The sequence below is a fragment of the Gallinula chloropus genome (genome assembly GCF_964237585.1).
Source record: "Gallinula chloropus genome assembly, chromosome: 2".
Lineage (NCBI taxonomy): Eukaryota > Metazoa > Chordata > Aves > Gruiformes > Rallidae > Gallinula > Gallinula chloropus.
The window spans coordinates 93,411,621-93,429,487 of NC_140086.1; positions in this window are offsets into that span (position 1 = coordinate 93,411,621).

The following is a 17,867-nucleotide window of genomic DNA, read 5'->3' on the forward strand; positions in this document are numbered from 1 at the left end:
ACTAAAATGGTACAGTTTGCCCTGGAGTACACCTAACCTGAAGATCACAATACTAAACCTGCCAGACTCAGGAGTGCTTCTGTGATCCAAAATTTAGGTGGGTTCCCTTTGTGCCTCACTCCTTGTGCTGGGATTTCCACTAAAAGAATGAAAATTATCCCCTTCTCTGAGGTTTAACAATTAAGCAAATATACAATCACTCCACAAGTTACATATCAACATCAGCAGAAACACCTCGATTTTGTACCAGGTATTTTTGTCTCTACATGGGGAAAAAAGTATTAATTCAAAATGCTGAGACAGGCTGCCCTGGCGCTCACTGGAATCAATGGCAAAACTCAGCCTGACTCCACTCGCAGGGCCTGACCCACAATGAATAGCGAGCTTCTTCCTTTGCCAGCTTTTCCCTTATGCATTTATACAAACACACATTCAGATTATTTTGCAGGGCCTGAAAACAAAACAAGACTTTGAACAATTAAAAATATCCCTTCAGAGTCTCTCAGAAGCTGTAATTGAATTTCTGGGTCAGAAGATGCCCCGTACAAAGTACATGTTTGGCCCCAGTTGAGGAAACTCTCTCATCCTGAGGGCACCAGGAGAAGAAGTGCTTGATTCTCAGTGTGCGTTTAAGCTGCATTGAAATCAACACAATGGACAGTGGACGGGGCCACGAATTCTCCACGGAAAAAGGCTGCATTGTCCCTTTGGTTGCTCAGTAATGAATGAAGGACTGAGTTTTTGCCCAGGTCCTGCTGACGCTGAGAGTCTGCTGACCTTTGCCATCGCTCCTCGATTTCAGTGCCCATCTTGGGGTGCCAAGGCCATTGGAGCAATACTGGAGTTTGCGATTCCCGCTCTTTCTGCAGCCAGCCCTGCCCAAACAGCCCCTGGGCTGTAGCTCACAGCTGTCACAGAAACTGTACCCAAACTCCTCTTCTCCATATATTGAACGTGATATTGAAAATAAAGCCATGCATGTAGGTTAGGGTCACTTATCTAGTCATCATATCTTTGTGAGAGCAACCCCAAATTCCAAATTCCAGAGTCTGGGAAGGGTTTCCAAGACAAGGTAATAGCTGCAGTACTTTTGCAGCTGCTTTAATCACACACCCATTGAACACAGTAAATAGTTTTGAGTCCGATGGCATGGCACATTCCTTGCTACAACTCAAAAACAGGAGCAGCAAAAAACAAGAACCAGAATGAACCGAAGACAACCAAAGTTTGAAATGGCTCCCATCCTTTTCAAGGCAGAAATACTAGAAAGAACAAACTGATAAAGATGTAAATTCAATATTTCCCTCCATGGTTAATATCCGCCCACTGAAGAAATGCGAAAGACACAGCAATAAGGACTTTCAGAGCCACAGTAGTCCCAGGAATGCAAACATCAATGGGAAGACTTAGAGTCTCATCTTAAAGAATGTGATTACGCAAATTAGAAAAGAAAAAGCTATAAACAGTGAGTTCAGAGAAGACATTAACAGCACTGGTGCCTTGACAGTGACTCGCTTAGAGTTCAGGAACTTCCCTTTGTTTGGGTTTCTGGGGATTTTTGTTTGTTTGTTTGGGTGGGGGACAACTTTGGTGGTTTTTTTAAATGAAGGTGCTAGACATTGCTTTTCCTTTTTTCTTTTTAATACCAATCAGGCAACACATTCAACACTGCACTAACTGGTGTTGACTGTGGCCTTACTTAACCTCGACAGTCTATTTTCTTTAGCTGGATAACAGCTGAATCATTAGCATTAAACCGGCTTGCAGTCCTGAAAGGGTACAGCAAAAACAAAGGACATGATTTTTCCATCAATCAAAAATAACAACATATAACTTATTTCAGATCCCACCAGATATTTTACATTGTACCCAGCTGATAAAATGTTATGTATAACTGGGGACGGGGAACTTGAGTTATTAAATACATTTATAGTCAAATGACAAAGTAAAACAACCATGTAGAAGTTATTAAAATGGGTATTTCCACCTTCTCTCCCTCCCTCCCCCCCGCTCCCCCATTTTTCCTCCAATTGTGCTTTTTTTTTTTCTAACAGAGGAACAACTAGGGAAACTACATCAACATATCTAAGTAGCTTAATGTAATGAAAATAATCTTTTTTAATAAAAATGATGGAGTGCAATGCAGGGATAGGCAACAAAAACAATTCTTCTAGCACCACAACTGTATTGATGGGTTCCCATCACCAGTCAGAGACCTGAGAGAGATCAAAACTACAGACCTTGACACTAGAGCAGGCTGAGGTTCCTCCTTCTCATGCTAGTTGATACTTTACACTGTATCAGCTACTGGAAGTTACTTGGGTTGCATGAAGAGCCTCTACACAATAAGGGTCTTGCAAACGTAGACACAAAAATGTACCTTTTCTTGCTGCACTCGCTTGCAGAAGAAAACCCATGCTGTTTGTAGCTGCCTACCAAGCATCTCCTTAAAGCCCTCCCAAATGTGCAGTCACGCTATCACAGGCCAAGGAAAGCAGTGCTGGGCACAGCTAAGGTGTTGGTGATTGCTGGCAGAGAAACAGCAGGTTCCTAGCAGGAGCAGCAAAGCCATGGCTTGTCATCACGGTGGCTGCCTTCGCTCCTTCCTCACCTTCACTTGGTACGCAATTTATCACATGCTAAGAAGAAGTGCTGTGGGATCTCTGTGCTACAATATCGGCAGAAACCACTGAGTAAACGATAACCCTAACAACCTACTTGTAATTCCCTCTGGACTCTCTCATAACTACCAGCTAGGCAGCACTGGTCTTAAAGAAGTATTTCTTCAGGGGAAAATTGCACCTCTGGTGAAGAGAATCCATCAGTCACTTAAATTCAGCAGGACTGACCTTTGGAGCCACGAGTACTGTGATTACCCTCCTTTAATCACCAATTTTTGGAGCAGGTCCTCCAAAGTCATCTCAGATTCTTTCTAGCCTCCCTTTTTTTCTTTTTTCCTTTTTTTTTTAATTTAAAGAGTAAGGAGTTTACTGCAAATATGCTTTTATAAAGCTCATTAGCAAACTTAAAGTTAGGCTCACATTCAATTATTTTGCTTGATAGGTTGCAGTGTTCCTGGCCTTTTTCCAATGTGCTTGAAAAAGTAGATAGATAAATTATTTTTCTATTGATAAGCCTCAGTAGGCAGCTAAGCATCACTCACAGCCACTCGCTGAATGGGGAATAGGGGAGAGAATCAGAAAGGGAAAAGTGCAAAAACCCATGGGTTGAGATAAAGACAGTGTATTTTTTTATTATTGTTATTATTAAATGAGCAGAAAAAACTACAGAGAAAAAAAAAAAGAAAAAATCCAAGACAGACAAGTGACACAAGAGAAAGCAATTGCTCTCCACCAAGTGACTGAGGCACAGTCAGTCCCCATGCAACAGCAGCCCCGACCAACCTTCACCCACACCCCTTGTATGACATCATATGGTATGGAATATCCCTTTGGTCAGTTGGGATCAGCTGTCCCAGCGATATCCTCTCCCAGCTCCTTGTGCACCCCAAGCCCACTCGCTGGTGAGGTGGGGTAAGAAACAGAAAGGGCCTCGGCCCTGCGCAAGCACTGCTCAGCAGTAACAAAGACATGCCTGTGTTATCAACACTTCTATCATAAATCCAAAATATAAGACCACACAAGCTACTGTGAAGAAATTTAACTCTACCTTGCCCAAAACCAGTACACTACATCAATGCCCATGGAAGTGGCAAATATCAAATTTTCATTTCTGCGGCATCATTCCAACATTCCCATTTCCCAACAAATGGCAAGTGCCATACACAAGCACTCATCGCACTGCTTCAGACCCTGGCTTGTGGACAATCATCTCCTGATCAAGTCCCAGGGCTCATATTTGAGAGTGGTGAAATTTTTATCGGTCATCACTTGACAGTCAGTAGTGGGGGAAGAGCAAAGCCAGCTCCAGCCCTGACAAAAAGGCTTTCCAGAACGGGATGACGAGTTCCCAGTTTTGCTTGCCAGCCTTTTCTTTGGCACAGCTGCCCACCACAAGGCTTTGAAACAGCTCCTATCAAGATGGTAACAGGCAGCATGATCAGGGAACTGAGCACAGTAAGGAAATCACATTCCTTATGGTTGTGATCAAGCTTAAACAGCTTTTTCCTCCAGTTTTCCACTTGTAAGACAAGCACAATAATATTCTGCGTTACCCTCATGATTCTAACAGCCATAGTGGATTTCTGCTGACCCCTCTCTGGATGCAACATCGTGGTACCACAAACCTCATCTTTGTCACTGCCCTTACTCATCTCTTCCCATCCACATCCCAGTCCGTATCCAGCAAGAAAAGAGTTTTTTTTTCATTACTAAGGGGTTTTGTGATTGCAACTCTTAAATACCAGGGCCACCAAATTACAGTAATATGTCAGTTAAAAGTACTGAGCTGTATATTAAATCCTAAAAATTACATATGCTTTAGAGACAAACTGAGTGAATGATTTTGCTTGTGCAAAAACAATACTTTAAAAATCTAAGGGATACAAAGGCAAGTGAAAATTTAGACAGGTAGAAAACATCAGTAAACCTAATCTATCTGGACTTCTGTAAAGCTATTGACAGAGTTCCCCACAACCTCCTTCTCTCTAACCTGTAGAGATATGGATTTGATGAGTGGACTCTTCAGTAGATAAGGAATTGGTTAGATGGTCGCATCCAGAGAGTAATCATCAATGGCTCAATGTCCAGGTAGTGACAAGTGGTGTCCTTCAGGGGTCCATACTGACACCAGTACTATTTAATATTTTCATCAATTACATGGATGTTGAGGTTGCATGTGCCCTCAGCAAGTCTGCAGATGACACCAAGCTGAGTGGTGCAGTTGGCACACCAGAAGGATGGGATTTCATCCAGACAGACCTGGAGAAGCTGGAGAAGTGAGACCATGTGAACCTCGTGAGGTTCAACAAGTCCAAGCACAAGGTCCTGAACCTGGGTCAGGGCAATCCTCATCATCAATACAGGCTGGGAGATGATGTGATAGAGAGCAGCCCTGCAGAGGAGGATTCGGGGGTGCTAGTGGTCAAGAAGCTCAACATGAGCCAATAATGCATGCTCGCAGCACAGAAGGCCAACCATATTCTGAGCTGCATCAAAAACAGCATGGCCAGCAGGTCAAGGGATGTGATCCTGCTCCTCTAACTCTGCTCTCATGAAACCCTACCTGGAGTACTGTGTTCAGTTACGGAGTCTGCAACATAAGGAGACCATGAAACTGTTGGAACGGGTCCAGAGAAGGGTCATGAAGATGTTTAGAGGGCTGGAGCACCTTTCCTATGAAGAAAGGCTGAGAGAGTAGGGCATGTTCAGAAGATAAGACTCCAAGAGATCTTGTAGCAGCCTTCCAGTACCTGAAGGGAACCTACAGGAAAGCTGGGGAGGGACTTTTTAGAAGGACATGTAGTGACAGGACAAGGCAGAGTGGTTTTAAATTGGAAGGGGCTAGATTTAGATTGGATATTAGGAAAAAATTCTTCACTATGAGGGTGGTGAGGCCCTGGCACAGGCTGCCCAGGGAGGTGGTGGGTGTCCCCTCCCTGGCAGTGTTCAAGGCCAGGTTGGATGGGGCTTTGGCCAATCTGGTCTAGTGAGAGGTGTCCCTGCCTATGGCAGGGGAGCTGGAACTTGATGTAGTTTGAGGGCCCTTTCAGCCTTAACCATTCTATGATTCTATGTTAGCAAATGTATTTTGACGACACATGATTTTAGCGATAACGGCTCCAACTTATTTTGAAAAGTATATCAGAGTTTTCTCTGATTTCTTTTCAGGGAGTAAGTAGTTCATTTTGGGAGTATATCTATTAGCCATGCTTTTTAGCACTTGCTCAGGAACATCTAGTATTCGTTCTCTGGTTTCCACTACTACACATTGAAACCAAGCAATCAGAAATTACATTTATATGCTCTGCATTTGAGGAAATAAGCCTGTAATTATTGGAGCACCACTTTCGAGGAAAGTTTCTCTACAAATAGCACACAAAATCTGCACTGGGAAAAAGTTATTTTTGTTGTTTTTTTCAGTTACAGATTAAAATTTCATGTCTATAGAAATGTAATGTTAAAGATTTTTTTGATCTACATCTTCTTCTCTCTGAATTAAGCAAGAACATGAGCAAGACTACACCGGACTACAAGAAAATGCATCTTGTAAGAATAACACCCTTCGTATCTATACTATTTTAGATATCAATACTTTTTGCTAATAGATCAATAGAGTTTTATTTTAGTCAGAGACAGAAATCATGCTGTATGAGCAATCCCAGAAGGAATACCTCTCGTGGTTCAAAACATATTTCGCTTGCCTCTGGCATGAGTTTCTGGATTAGTGTCATATATGTGTCAACAGGAAACAACATAAGCTATTTGTTTATACATTTGCATTACTCCTCCTTATGCTGTTCTGCATTGCCAGCTGACAATGACTACACATATATATCACTATATTCAACCCAGTGAGAGGGTTCCTCTGTCAGGTACTTGTTAGCAAGACATAACTACCAAGTACAAATGAAGGGAAACTGAGGTAATGATGTCTGTAACTGAAAAAGTGAGAAGAACCAGACAGGGACTTAATGGTGCCATTTGTGTACTAATTAGAAATGACAATGTATAAAGATATATTTTGACTAATAAGCAAACAGAGCTGCAGCTTGGTTTTTAAAAATTAGTTAGCTAACAAAACCCAGACACACACAACCTGAAGCCTGTAGTGAATTCCATTAGTTTTCAACCAGTAATAGCAGCAAAATTATACCTCGCATGTTTTAAACTGGGTGTCCTTAGCCAGAATGGCTAGATGCAAAGTTTCTTTGCTCCAGCCAGAAAATAAGCAACTGGAATTTTGACTCCAAGATTTGAATTCCTGAACCAAATCTCCCTTTTAAATAAATGCTATCAATGTCTCATTTATTACATGTAAAAATCAGCCACCTTGAGACCATAAGTAGACAAAAAATAGTCAAACGTGACCTCAGTCAAATCAATTTTGGGATAGGCAGCATGTGTAACAGACCCCAAAACTGGTTTCTAACCAATAGAGTAGCCATAAAAATCAAATGCCCTCCATATCATCTGACCAAGCTGAAGAGTCAGCAAGAATCACATGATGCATTCTCCTTGGTGATGAAGCAATTCAAGTTTCTGTTCTCTGTACCCTTCTTCTCTCCAGCCATTCATTCCTGTCCCTGGGTTGCATCTCACTGTAGTCTCCTTAGGCTGATATTACTGGAGAACTAAGCCAAGTTAAAAATACCTGTCCCCAAAACATTTTTTTATTTTTTATGTTGAACCATTTCACTGGTCCTACAAATGGTTGTTGCATCACAGCTGGGGCCCAAGGAATTCCACCAAGGACAAACAAGCTTTCCCATCAAAGGAAACATATCCTGAAACCAGATCCTATCATAACCGCTATCATTTACCACTAGCCTGGTAAACTAAGGATCTGAAAATGTTTATGTTCCCCCACAATCAGAACAAAGCAGAAAACTACACTAACTGACAAGTTGAGAACCAAACAGAATCCACTAATGCTTCCCTATTGCAGTACGTACTGTTAATTTAAAATATGCATATATTTATATATCGACACTTCACCAAGGTAGTATGCATCAATGTCTTGAGAATATAAAACCAGGGAGAAGACACACTAACAGGATACCTACTCATAGCACATCCTATTCTCACTTGTCCACTGCCCAAGGAAGAGCAGAGGAGCCCTTCTCCCTTCTCACCTATTTGGGTACCACTTGCTGCCCCACAGCTGGTTATGCAGACCAGGATCAGTGCAGTCTGCAAGTAGAAAGGCAAGAAATTTGCCTTTCTAGTAAGCAAAAGGCTTAGAGATCAGTGAAGTTTTCTGAGGTTTTAATGTCATACTGGCATTTTGATACTCTCTCTCACAAGAGTCCATTTCACTTTAGAAGTAGGTAAACTGAGCCAGAAGATGCTGTTTTTCCACCACCACTTTTCCTGGAGAGTGTGGTGGTTCAGCCCCAGCCAGCATGCCACACGCCACACTCTCACTCCTGGAGGAGAAACAGACAGAGCCTCCATGCGTTGGGATAAGGGCACTTTGCTGACAAAATCACTGTGAACATAGAACAATAACAGCCAGTTACACTCACACCTGATGATAACGCAAAGGCTGACTGATTCACTCTCAGACTGCTTCTGGAGGCACACAGCCCAATGCCCCTCCCCAACCAGCTGGAAACAGCCCAGGCTAACTCAACTCACCTGGGCTGGCTGCTTGGGAAGGTTGACTCTGGCCTGGCCAGAACCAGGACAGAGCGTGAGTTTTGGCTTTCTTGGCCTTTGCTAGCTTGGGTCATACCTTTAGTTCAATCTAAAAATAGCTTTTAATGCTACATTTTTTTTTCACTACTACAGAAAAGGGGTTTGAAGAACAGCTCTACAAAGCATGTCATTACACATTTGAGATACCACAGTCTAAAAGTTCATTGTCCATTTAGGATTAGATTTGGATTATCATCACGACTGAAAAACATTACATACTAAGTGGCAGAGAATAACTGAAACCTGGTCTACTTTGTAATTTGCAGGTTGTAGTAGTGAAATATTAAAATCCTGAAAAAACATTTTTGCACATGCTCTTCTACATTAGCATGAATTATCCCACTGAATACAGTAGACTAACATAAATCCACTTGCAGCTGAGAATGTTTGTGGTAAGGCAACCTGAACATTTCTACAGAACTAAGACATGATCGCACTTCATTTCTCCTGATTCTTCATTCTTCTTTCCTCCCTCCCCATAAATATCAAACTAAGGACTGAAGGAGCTTATTCTAACATCATTCTCAGCCACTTCAGACTGATATAATTTCACTAGTTTGAGAGAATTGTAAGTACTTAGTACTTCTCAGTCATACTCTAAAAGCATCAAAGTGAACATATAGCTCAAATACTGAGCTGTTTTCCACTTAAAATCTCAACATGATTCTTTCCTATCCTAAAAAGCAGAGGGTTTCCTCATGCAAAAGTTACTAGCAGACTTAATACAGAGTTAAATAGGTGTGCCGCTATCACACAAGACCATGTACACTTGTTACACATAACTTAGCTGTATTTATTTATTGACAAGGGGGTTAGCTATTTAACTGAATCTAAAAATTACAAATTACATTTAAAAGTCTTACCAGTTGTTGCTTGCTACTGCTCTTACCAAGCAAAACCTACGCTGGCCTGCTGTACTACATACCCACACAACAGGAGTCACAGATTGATCCCTGTTAGTTACAACTATTCATCAAAGTAATAGTAACTTTCAATAGCTTTTCAGATCAGACTGATTTTGCCACTGGAGGCAAAAAACCCCAAACTGCAGGCCATACATGCTGCTGTGCAGAAGTAAGGTATGGTCCCAGTGGAATCAATGAGAAGGCTACCACTGATTTTGAAAATTTTTAGAGCATGCCATCAATACTACACAAGTCCTATTCAAAATGTAGGGACATCTAGAAACTTCAGGAGATCCATGTTTATTTTAGGTGAAGATTTCTTGTGGGTTATTCTCAGTAGCTGAAAAGATTAAAACAGATTCATCTCTGGTTTACTTCCTTCTCTGTAAAGTCAATTTATCTCCTAAACTGCTAACCCCAAAACTAAACAAGGATTTGCATAACAGTCATGTTAAACTCTTGTAGATTCACTCTCTCCCTCAAACTTCAGAAACCTGTTGAAAGGGTAAATACAGCCCTGATCCACATGCCAGTGGGTGAGTCTGCACAGTGCCACAATGCCTCACCACATCAGGACTTGGAAGAAGCCTTCAATTTCATCTGGCCCACTCTCATCTTTTTCCTCTGTACCTCAACCCTCACAGAAAGGAGATAGCAGTAAAATGCAAAACATTGTTTACGGTGCCCTTTCCAGGCCTTGGCTCCCCAATGTGTTCTTCCAAGCTAAGACTTAAGGTGTTGCAAGTGGAAACTGTATTTCAAGTACCTGTCTCAGAATGGGTGGGTTAATTCCCCTTCATTTTTCACATTGCTCTCCTAAAAGCACACAGGAATGACATTTGGGCTTGAAGTTGCTGATATGACCACAGGTTAATTTTAAGCCTTTGGTTCGTTACTTTTAACACTTCACACTTTCCTGAAGGAAATCTTTAGGTGAAAAAGATAAGGGTCTGCCCTGTTCTTAAGTTTCATAAAGGATGCCTAAAATCTATTCCTTTTGTTGTTTTCCTCTTTTTCTTTTTAATATCTGAATTATAATTTTCAAACCTTTTCTTTCAAGAGTTTTTGAAGATTCTTCCACAGAACTAGAGAACTGTATTAGGAAGTATCTTCATCTCCTGAATGAGTGAAGCTGATGGGTCTTTCACATGTTTTCTTGCAAATAATTGTTAGGCATTTGAGTTAACAAGGATGAAAAAAAGGAAAACAAAACATGACCCTTCACAGGAGTTTATGCTGCAGCAAACTGTGTGTGGGCAAGCCACTCCTCAAGCAAAGCCTAGCAGGATGCCACAGGGTCCTCTGCAGTGGCATGACTGCAGGAAGATGGGCTTAAACTAACATGGAGACTGTCCTCTCAATTTCCTGGTCACACACATTTCCTTCAGCCACTTACCTGCGTTAGAATAAAAGATTTTAGATGTTCAGCTTATGTGAATAAGAAGGAAGACTGGGCATTATAAAGCTTGCCTTTGACACTGAAGCTTTTTTCCTTTCCCTTGTATTAAAAACCATGTTGATGTACTCAAGATGGCTATCACATGAGTACTGACCCTCAGCAGCATGCTATAAACTTCCTAGTACTCTATGCCTGCCCTAGATACATTGCTTAATGCCAATAAACCAGACCTATCTGCAGTATTAGGCTTGGTATTCTGAAGTCCATATTTTTGGATAGAAGGAAAACACACCAAGTCTTTAAAGTGGTGGCTTTATGATGCTGACAATGACGCTTCACTGTATTGACTCTTTTTTTCCATCAGTCATTTGCAACAACAATACAGAAAAACAACAGGACAGATCAGAACCAGGAGTCTTCTTGATCATCCCATCTGCAAAAACAACAGGCGTAATATTTTTCAAGAGTGGTTTTGTCCTCTTAGAGACTTAAAACTTCTTTGTAGTCTTTAATATTGAGTTCAAAGATAGGTTCATGTTAAAAAGATGGATCCAGATTCACTACACCACATTTCCCACAACAAAGCATATGCAGACTTTCAGTGTGTTAAAAGCACCGACTTTTTCCTTGGGAGAGGAGGGGAAAAAAAATAACAGGAAGAAGAGCTTTCAGGCCCAAAATATTCTACTTAAACCCCAAAATGCTTAGATGTTGTTCTTGCCTTTGCTTCAGGGTTATTGTGTAATCTTGGACAGGTGTCCAAGATAAGCCACAAAGATTGGTGGACAGCATGGGCACATGAGTTGGGAAAGCCTGGGTTGAGCTGGTCAGACCAGGAACTTGTTTTGAATCTTTAGAGTTCACTCTCCCTCAACCAGAGACTGCATTTTGAAGTAACCACCAGGAAAGCATCCTTGTGCCAAAGCCATTCCCTAGAGGGGAAACTGCAGAAAAAAAGCCATTTTTAGAAATTAAATTTGGGGTGACAAAGGGAATAGCCTGAAGAATTTCAACAAGACACAACCCTTGCTTCAGTTTCAGCCAAGAACAAGCCCATATGGGATTCTTCAGAAAGAAACCCAAATCTATATGCTGACATCTGGGCACAAGGTGATCAGAAACACACAATCCCCCTTCCTCTTGAAAGCATGCAAGGTAATTGCACGAGTCTCAAAGTGACATTTGCACTTCATACCCTATTCATCAACTAAGAAACAGCTTGCTTTGGCACACAGACAACAGGAACAGGCTGGTTTCATATCACGGCATCAAAGAACTTGCTTCAGCTTGGACCATGAATGTTCAGCCTTGATGCTGACAAGATGCCTCGAGAGCAGGTTTCTTCACACCATCTGCAAATGGTGCTACCAAGTATGCTGAATACTCTCCAGCACTCAGCCCAGGGGCAGAGTTTGTATCTTAACCTGCCCAAGTGAGTAAAATCTACTACAGTGTCCTAAACCAACAGTACTACAGGTGCAGAAAGTTACTACGTGTTAGCAACTGCTTTATATATCATAACTATACTTGAAAGGGGCAGTGGAGGAAATTGAGAACTCAAGTGTGGGTGTTAAACAGGTTGCCATGATCATGGATACAAAAGGAGGCCACCATGTGAAACCCAGTCAGGTAGGGCTTTGTATCAGCAGTAAATTTGCCTGCTCTTACATGGAGCAGCTGTAGGTGACAGGAGAAAAACAGTAGATGTCAACAGGGATCCTATGCCAGGTCTTCAGTCTCCATAAGCTGCTACCCACACCTTTTAGTAGAGCTGTACCCACAGAGAAAAAGCCTCTGGTTTGTGGGGAAAACATTTGTTTTTTTAATACAATTTCTCCTAGCAGTTGCTACCTAAAAAAATAAAATAAAATAAAATAAAATAAAAGAGTACTTTAAACCCCAAACATCACAGACTGCTGGTAGCAACTCCTAGGTTCGAACCCACTGGCCAACTCTGCACACCATGTTGAGCCAAACCTCTGTCTGCATTTGAAGAAGGTGCAGAATTAAATGCTTAGCTCCTACCTGTTCCCACATAACAGTATCTTAACTCAGATACTAACAACACCACATGATACGTGCTTACAGAGTTGTATTTAAATATTTTTATGTGTAAAAGTTAAATAAAACCAAAGTAAGAATGACTGATAAAGATCTTCCTCCTTTCCTTTGTATTGCTGCCATTCATACTCTTAAGTTGCTTCTTAAATATTAGCCAAAGAATTCAGACATATTTGGGAACCGGTCAAACTTGTGCTCCTGGCTTTCCAGTAAAAATTGTCACAAGTTACAAGACTCAAATCTTCTTGGCTCCTCCTGCCACCTTTTGTCCATCATTATCCCAGATTAATGCCTGTGCCTCCTTTGTTCTGCACCAGCCTTTGCTGACAGTTCTGCAGGGAAGAGTTTTGCTGTTGAGAAATGCATGCCAGCAACCATCCTTTCTCATTTAAATTACCGTACGGGAGTCACATCATGCCGTTTTCTCTGGATTGTTTGTGCAATGTCAGGTAAGGCAGGATATGAGTCAGTCATGACTCTGTTCAGAAGTAGGACTCTCTGAAATCTGGTTTCAGTTCACATCAGGAGTTCTCAGGAGTGGCAGTCAAAGAAAACTGAATCAAGAGAAATTTTGTGTAAGCTCCTCTAAAACCTTGGTCTGCTACCATACCTCCCATCTATCCCTTCCTTCAGGAGACATTAAACTCCCAGCTCTCGGAGGGGGAAAGTAGGATAGGGAAACTGTTTTTCCCTGTTTCTATTCCTCTCTTTCCCCAGCTCAACAGGAGAAATGCCTCTTTCCTCCAGCTCCAGGCTGTTTATTTAGCATTAGGAAGCAACACTTCTGTCAGCAGCACCCAAGCAACTCTTCCTAGCCAGGAAATCATGTCTCCTCTTTTCTCTCTTATGAGGATGGCTTAGAAACCACCACTTTCTCACAAACCATGCTTTAGCTTCTACCTTAAAGACAAACTTTCACTATAATTTGCCTAAGGAAATTCCAGATCTCCTGTTCTCTGAAAGATGGCTTGAGGCCTTACACTTTCAAAGAAAACCTAAGAAACCACAAAGAACCTTGCTTAGAGTCCCTAATCTCAAAGATATGCACATGCATAGACACAAGTCCTGACCAAGGCTCTTGGAAGGCTACACCGCTAATACAACCGAAAGCTTAATATAAAACTATAAGGTACATGTGTCGACATACCTTTAGATTAGAAAGTGGCTTTTTCCTAGCAGTTAAATGAATGCACAGCCTCTTTGACACATGGTGAAAGTGAATTTCAAGGAGCTAAATTTCACAGAATTAAACTGATTCTAGCATAGCTTGCATATGGATGGGATGCGAGATGTGGCCATGTTTTAATTCCCTGCTATTCATGGAAACAAAAAGCATATACCTTTATCAATGTCACTCATTCTAACTAATCTTGGAATGGAATACTTGGCATTAAGAAATGATATTTTTATCCAAAATAAATAAGCAATTCCATACATTGTTTTAACTCAGTGGATCCCTCTGTCTAGTTTTCCTTAGACTGACATGACTCTCAAATGGTTCTGCAAATACAGTTCTCCCATACTGACCTACATGCACAGGCAGACCACCTAGAAGATTATGCAGATCCACAGAGGGGACAAGATAATAAGAGAGGAGAGAAATACTTGAAAAGTTGGAAGACAATAACCTTTTAGGACAGTTCCCACAATTTTGGTGTGTAAACATGTCCGATATGAGTGCTTCACTCATGCACAGATAGATGACACATTTGTGTGTGGGCAGAGGATGAAATTGGGTGTGGACTGCGTGCCTCTGCAGTGGGTACGGTGATAGGTCTAACTCAGCACCAGCAGCACTGAGTCATGTCTTCAGAGCTCAGAGTTCCTCATCATTCCCTTTATGACATGGAAAAATCCTGGCCAGATTGCCTACAAAGTTATCTTCTCTGAGTGGCACCTAATCTGAGAGAAAAGGCCAACAGCACATCGAGGTTTCTGCTCTCTCAGAAATCCTCCCCAAAGTCCACAGGTTCATTCAAAAACTGATTCTATGTCCTACCCTTCATTACAACACTGGGCACTCAGAACAGTTTTCAGTCATTCATCCTCTTACAGAATTAACATAGTAGAAAGCAAACAGGCTCTGTAAGTACCTGAAGGGTCACTTAAGAGATGAAAAACTGAACTCAGAGACAACTGGAAAAACACAAGTACCTGAAGGAGACCTACAGGAAGGCTAGAGAGGGACTTTTTAGAAGGGCATGTAGTGATAGGACAAGGGGGAAAGGGTTTTAATTGGAAGGGGCTAGATTTAGATTGGATATTAGGAAAAAATTCTTCACAACAAGGTTGATTGGGCCCTGGAACAGGTTGCCCAGGGAGGTGGTGGATACCCCCTCCCCAGCAGTGTTCAAGGACAGGTTGAACAGGGCCTTGAGCAGCCTGGTCTAGTGAGAGGTGTCTCTGCCCGTGGCAGGGGGATTGTAACTTGATGATTCTTTGATGTCCCTTCCAGCCTTAACCATTCTATGATTCTATGATCACCTAGTGTATGGAAGTGTGTAGAAAGACAGCAGTATTTAACATTGGGCAATAATCACTACTATCAAAGATGATGCTTACAGTGAATAAACAATTCTATAATCTGAAATCGTGCCCAGCATCAGTTTCATGTTATCTTATGCCTACCTTTTCAACACAAATTGGTAAATTATCTATGTGCCACTAAACATGATGGCATGATTTCCCTTATTCTCAAAACAAAACCAAAACTATAGCCAATCTAAACAGCCTGAGCCAAAGTAAACCTCAAGAAACCTTATGAAGAAGTGACAATATTGCAGAGTAACACTGTAAGGAAGACAGCTGAAGTTGCTTTACTACTTCTATCACCTGGTAGACTATAGCCTAAACCTGCTGCAAATAAATATTACAGCTGTAGTGAGGAAGAAAAAGTGAAGCTTGTTACTGTATAATTTCCAGATGCAGGTCTTGACCACTTCACACAGGCATTCAACTGTGAAGCATTATAGGAGAGGAATTTATATGTAGCAGAGGAATCATATTACCCCCACTACTAATAAACAATAGCAGTAAATAAAAGCGTCACTTGTTAGAATAGGTGTTGTTTCCCATCCTCCCCCCAGGCAGATAAAGCATGCCATTCTGTGGCAAGAGCAGATCATAAGAGCCACTGCTCTGGTTGCTCAGCCTAAGGAGCCTGTCTAGTAGAGGAGCAGCTGTGATTGAATGTGCCAAGAGCAGGACTCCAGGCTGGACATCAACCGCAGCTTTCTGTCCACTCCTGCTTCTGCTGTCCCTCAGAAGTGGCTTCTGCATCAGTAAAACCTTTCTGATCAGATCCACTAGATAATGTTGGTATCCCACTCTTGTCGTGTCATCTGGCTTTGTAATAATCTGTTGGTTCTCAGAGAATGGTTTCTCTGCTCAAGCAAGAATGCAATATACTGGATAACCCAGAGCTACGTCACATCAACGACACCTGTGTGTGTTTGTCTTGTACTTCAAGAGGCAGATAGCACTCAACAAAGTGGATGGGAACAAGTCAAAAGTTGAGAAGAACTACTTTAAGGGAGAAGAGAAATTTAAAAAGAAAAAAACCCACCAGTTTATAAACCATGTCATTAAAACAAAAAATTTAACAGGATTCCAAAAGAAAGAGGATAATTGCAGGGATAGGAATGTTCTCATGTGTTACATTAATTAAAATATTCTTTTAAAGTTTACTGCAGAAATACCAAAACAAAGTTTCTATTAGCGCCTGGAGCAAATGATGGATTATCTCCTTCCTGCCTAAAGCAGGATTTCTTTTTCTTTTCTCTCAAACAGCTGGGGACCACTGCCATGGGAGACAGGGTACTGAACTGGATGAACTCCAAATCTAACGTAATCTCAATTTGTATTCTCCCTAAAGAGCGTGATCAAATGATTAATGAAGAGAGTGCGCCATGACTGAGACGTAGGCTGATCCCAGAAAGTGAGTCAAACCTGAAAGATCACCAGCACAGATTTTCATATCGATAGCAAAGATCAATTTGGTCAGAAGGTTCCTGAAACAGAAGTCAAGGCAAATGACTAAAATCTGGGTAGACAAGATCCTGCAGCAGTCATCAGATAAAATCAGTTAAAAATGCAGTTTGTTACGGAAGTCAGCCAGCTAGCTGCATGCCCCAACAACGGTACCCCAAAAAATGCAAACCCCAGCTGCATGTAAATAGAGAAATTGGTTCCTCACATACACTCTGATTGCCTCTTATTAACATCAAGCATACACGTATTACCATGGTTTGTAGAGGTCTGACAACAGCAGCCCAAGCAATGTTATCTCAGGGTTTCCTTGCGCCCCCCAGGCACTCTGTGCCCTCTGCTGTCTTTGCACAGCAGTTGGACCATAAGCTTATTGCAAAGGGAGCTGCCTTTTGTTCTGTGTTTGCAGAAAACGTGTGAGTGACGACAGCAGCAGGAATAATAAATACAAACTATATTACGTACACATGCAAACATCTCCATGGAAAACTCAGCCATAAAGCAAACACCAAAATTTTACTTGTCACTTAGTTATTTATAAAATCAAAGAGACCTAGAAATAGCAAAAACACGTGTATCCTTGCCAAAGTCTCCTCTCGGAGCGGACGGCCCCAGGAGCTGAGATCTGAGCTCTGCTCCAAACAGCAGTGGTACCTTCCCGGCGGGAAATTCCCAAAACAGGAAAGATACCCCAGAGCTGACACAAAGCCAACAGATTTGGCTCCCATGCCAGACTTCCTCCAGCTGTCAAGGCAAGAAGTGTGTCATGGTTAAAAAGCCTGCTGTGCTCTGGCTACTCCCCACTGGAGCTACAGTTGACTGGACAGAGACAAGAGGAGCTCGAGGGCTCTGCTGAGCATCCCTGGCTCAAGATCACAAATATGCATCCAGCCCTGTCCACTCCAGTGGCATCCAGTGCTGCACAGTGTCGCAGGCAAGGTCTTTTATCAGTTTCTATAAGCTTTCCACCACCATTCTGCAGTAATGTGTATATGGCGTTACTCATTAATAGTTTATCTGTTGCTTCACCAGAAGGATTCTTCCTTGCCAACATTCTGCCCCCCTCAGAGCCATAGCCATGAAGTTATCATTTGCTTTCAAGGTACGAGAATCATCTTTTGGGGGTCAGCACCTTGAGGGGGATTGCAAGCGTGCAAACTGAAGCTTTAAACAAGCCCATGCATCACTGAATGTTGT